Raw genomic sequence first — 5,184 nt, 5'->3', positions numbered from 1 at the left:
GGGTTGAAAAATAGAAATAAAATAGCCCTACGTCGACGTTTCGAGTGTTTTACCTCTTCTTCAGGACGGGCTTATTGAAAAAACAAAGAAAGTTGTTTCTATGACGAGCAGGGAGCAATGCGACCTTCCTCTGCGAGCGTCTGAAGCAAAATGAACTAAAAAGACCAAATGCCGCTTGTTTAGCGCTGAAATGAAATGTGACTTTCGATCGTCTTCTTTTTTAGACTGAATGCATAGATATAAAGAATTGCACAACTTTGCATATATTTTTAACAAATAATACCTATATGAAGTATTTAAACTACTTTTAAATGGTTTTTAATGGATTATATATAGTTTTTAGTAGTTTTTAATAAATTATATACAGTTTTTAAAGTATTTCTTATTTAGATTATGAGGTAAGTATGAAATCAAGCCATTATAATGTTATTTATGATAAAAGGTAAGTATTGTAATGGTTTTAAATATTGTAAATAATCTATAATGTTTGTTTTCTTTTATTTATTTTTTTCAAGTGAAGAGGATAGGTAAGTGTTTATAGGTAAGTAATACCACAATTTGGGTTGGGCTTGTTTATATTATGAAATATTTCTAATGTATTTTTCCTCTTTTCTTTTTCCAGGTACCACTATTGGGGTTAGGGTTAGGAATGGGGAAAAGGGGATAGGTTAGGGTTAGGGAAAGGGGTTAGGGGTTAGGGTTAGGGGTTAGGGTTAGGGGTTAGGGGAAATTAAACCTGTCTCGATGCTGCACCCTGGGCTGCCAAGTGACTCACCCAGTTTGGAGTAGTGCAGCAAAGGTATGGCACTGGCCGACGCATGTCACTCAGGGTCCTTCAACTATATTGCGGATCGGAAAAAGAATTGTGAAGATGAAGTGAGGAATGCGTCCAGGAACTCCACCCCAAAGTAGGCACACCCCAACGCAGGCACATCAGCCTCCAACATGATAACAGTCCAACTGACGGTCAGAGATCAAAGACCCGCGCCCAAGAGAAGAGAGAAAGAGAAGAGAGACCAGTAAAAGTGAAGTAAGATCCGGGGAACAGTCCCAGGCCAGGCCCAGTGCCGTTCCAGGTCAGGCGAGCCCGACCCCCCGCCGGAAGTCCCACCGAAATAAAGACTGAGTGCGCCCGGAAGATCAAAGATCCCCGCCACACAGACAGGAGGAACCCAAGGCGCCAGAGAACCCAGGGGATGTCCGCACATGCCCAACGAGCGCCACAGGTCCTCAAGCGGAATCGGAGACCAGCAGGAAACGCACCGCATTTCAACCACCGGCCCCCGTAAACAGGAAGGATACACAACGTCGCAAGGATCCGAGCCATGACCCATGTACTACAGATCCCCCCGCGGTGTCAGCATCCGAAAGGGAGACGTAGGAGAGAGGAAAGGGGAGCAAGGCGCAAGTCCCGGATACTCCGAGACCGGGCAGACGGAACCATAATTAAGGATTGGGAAAGGGGTAATTTTAAAGGGGAACGGAGAGGGCATAAAGCCCGCCCGAAACGTCCGGGGACAAGCCCCAGCGGAGACAGGTCTATATCGCCTCACCTATTTAGAACTATTTTAAACCCTATTTCAGGTTGGAGTCATAAACTAAGATAAGCTGGCGTGGATTGTGGAACACATCATCAGTAGTGAACCCCAGGATCATCGAGTGTTTCGGCCATTACCACCAGACACCCTCCCCAAGGACGGCCCAGCCAGGATTGATCAGGTCCTGGAGTGTGTTCCATAGCCAATTGGCGCAATGTTTAAGGTTTAAAGATGTTAAGTATCGCGGCTAACCGACTTCGGAGAGGAGTTAACCACGTACTAAGACCCAGACTAGGTTAAGGTAAACATGAACGTTTAGCCGAAGCAGGCGACCTATTTGGATGCTCACCCAGCCGATCACCAGGCAAGCAGTAAGACCACTAAATCCCCACCTGTAACCCCGAGTCCCGGGTCGATTCCACGCTTCCTCCAAGAGCCACCAGGACCAGCCACGACAGAGCGGTGCCTTCCCAGTACCCAGGGAGTCAGGACAGCCGGAGGAGCGGCGACCCGCGCCCTCCCCCAGAGTCCCAGAACAGCAAGAAATCAGCCCCAGAGCCCGCTAAATCCCAACCCAGTCAAACGGAACGGAAACCAGCTATAAGTAAGGGTTACATTGGGTCTGAGAAACCGGAGAAATTGAACCAGTTAGAACACGACTAAACCTAGGTCCCGGTGCATCCACGGTCCGTTCCCTGAGCAGAACGGAGGATGTGAATTTGGGGGGTGAAAACTAAAAAGAACCCAGATAAGTGGGACAGCCAGATTCCACGTGTGTGGTGCGCAATGGGCCGTGAGTGGTGAGGCTAAACCTCTTGGAAAATTGGGCCACGATTAAGGTCCTGCCGCCCCGGACCACCTCCCAGCATGCCATCCTAATGGACCAATCTGGAAGGCCGCATACTTACCGCCCTGACCGACGAAGGCTGGTTGTTAACACCGCTAGGTAGCCCCAGTCCGGTCAGTCAGGGTGAAGCGTCTCGGTCCACGTCACCGGGACACACCCACAGCAACAACACCGCCAACCCCGGAGCCATCCAGGATTCGCCAGAGAACCTAAAGCCAGAAACCCCTAAGCTAAGCTAGGTCCTGTCAACCTGATGAGACCTGGCCATGCTCCCGGCTAGCGCCAAGGAAACAAGGCCAGGGCCCCCAAGGCAACCCCCAAGGATTGGCAAGCCAAAACCAAGGAAAGGAAAGCCAAGAGAGCCCCTGGTCACATCCCCCATGAGACCCAGCTGAGCTCCAGGCATCCCCCAATGGCAACAAGGATCAGCACCGCCAAGCGTTGCCTACCCAGCACCAAAGGAGTTGGGAAAACCAGAGGAAGCGGTGACCAGCACCGTCTCCCTGGAGCCCCAGACACCAAGGAACCCAAGCCAGGACCCCCAAGGCAACCCCCAAGGATTGGCAAGCCAAAACCAAGGAAAGGAAAACCAAGGGGGCCCCTGGTCCCATCAGCTAACCCACCCAAAGAAAAGCTAGCAAGCTAAGCTAAAATCCCAGCAAGTTCCTGTGTTCCATACACCGCAAAACCCCAGGAAATGCTCTAAACTATAAGAAGCTAAAGTAAGCTAATTCCCACAGCAAATTCCTGTGTTCCATACACCGCAAAACTCCAGGAAATGCTCTAGCTATATTAAAACAAAAGATAAACGACAATCTCCGTGCCCCATACACCGCACGACCTCAGAGATCGCCCGTAGTCTTCAGTTAAGAAAAAAGCCAAGGGACATGCCCGTGCAATAGCTTTAATCAAGCGTGAAGACTCAAATTGCACGAAACCGCTGTGCAAAGGGGATAAACGGAGCCAGCCGTTTAACTCACGGTGCGATCCTCGGAGGTGGGCGTAAACCTTTCGGGATATGTTCATGAGCTGTGCATAAACACGCCCATAACTCCCAGCATTCCCTGTAATACCCTAAAAACAAGGGAACCATGACCCAAACTAACTGTCAAAAGCATGACTTTCCCGGCAAAATTCACTCTAAACCCAACCCACAGTCTGCTGTGGGAGGTCCCGTCCACCAACAGGAGGCTCAGCCACCGACCGGAGGACTCAGACCCGACACCCAACGCCCCCGGGCGGAGGGTTAGGGTTAGGGTTAGGGTTAGGGGTTAGGGTTAGGGGTTAGGGGTTAGGGGTTAGGGTTAGGGTTAAGGGGTTAGGGTTAGGGTTAGGGGGTTAGGGTTAGGGTTAGGGTTAGGGTTGGGGTTGGGGTTAGGGGTTAGGTAAGGGGACTGAGCCAGGGTCCCGTAGGAACCCTGGAGGTGCACTGTCCATGAACCTTGACCCTTCCCGGGGGACCCGTCCCCTTCCAACACTCCCTGACCCATAAATACGACCTCCTCTACTTGGCGTCCGAATGTGTCTGTGTAGACTTTAGGTAAGTATCTAATTGTGTTCCCTAATGTTTGTTTTTAATGTGTGTTTCTCTTTTTTCTCTTCCAGGTTCCAGCTAGGAGTTCCAGGTAAGTATAGTAAATCCAATTGTAATCCCATAGTCTCATATTTGCCATATTATAATACAAATTTGTGTTTTTCTTCACAGGTTTTTTCTGGAAGGCGTAGGTATGTTGCACCAATCATTAATTTCCCCCAAAAAAACAATAATGAAAATCATAAAGGCCTTAAAAGGGATGCATACCCCGTTGCAACGTTTCGACTATTTTTGGTCTTCATCAGGCAGGTGTATGCATCAAATGAATTAAGTGAGACTGAACTTTCCTTAGTATAACCCCCCCATGTGTCCGTTGCCAATTCCCTCTCTAATTTTCCCATTATACTAAGTCCCTCCCTTTTGTCTTTTCCTCTACCCTTTCCTTTATCGTACTGTTTGTCTTCCCTGTTTCTGTTTCTTTGTACTTTTACTTTAAATGACTGTGCCTCCTTGTGGGCAATTAGGGTACAGCTCAAACAGCGGATGGGGTTAGGGTTAGGGAATTTGGTTGGGGTTAGGGCTGTAGTAGGGGATGGTTAGGGTTAGGGTTATGGAATTGGCAAGGGGTATTAGGGTTAGGGTTGAAGCCAATAGTTAGGGTTAGGGTTAGGAATTTGGAATTGGGTTAGGGAATCAAAATAGTCCGAATTGGAATGGGGTTCTGTCCTAATTGGAATAGGTTGGGTCAAATTTCCAAATTTGGGGTATAAAGAGGGTCCCATAATGGGGTTCTCTCGCGGCGGGCCATGTCAGTTGGGGGCGGCCCCGGTCAATCTGGCCAGCCAGCGGGTACAAGGCAGGCACTGGCGTAGTTAGGTAAGGGGACTGAGCCAGGGTCCCGTAGGAACCCTGGAGGTGCACTGTCCATGAACCTTGACCCTTCCCGGGGGACCCGTCCCCTTCCAACACTCCCTGACCCATAAATACGACCTCCTCTACTTGGCGTCCGAATGTGTCTGTGTAGACTTTAGGTAAGTATCTAATTGTGTTCCCTAATGTTTGTTTTTAATGTGTGTTTCTCTTTTTTCTCTTTCAGGTTCCAGCTAGGAGTTCCAGGTAGGTATAGTAAAAATCCAATTATAATCCCATAGTCTCACATTTGCCCTATCATAATACAATTTTGTGTTTTTCTTCACAGGTTTTTTCTGGAAGGCGTAGGTATGTTGCACCAATCATTAATTTCCCCCAAAAAAACAATAATGAAA

This window comes from Mugil cephalus, chromosome 4 (genome assembly GCF_022458985.1).
Source record: "Mugil cephalus isolate CIBA_MC_2020 chromosome 4, CIBA_Mcephalus_1.1, whole genome shotgun sequence".
In the NCBI taxonomy this organism is placed as follows: Eukaryota; Metazoa; Chordata; class Actinopteri; order Mugiliformes; family Mugilidae; genus Mugil; species Mugil cephalus.
Note: the sequence above shows the minus strand (reverse complement) of the source record.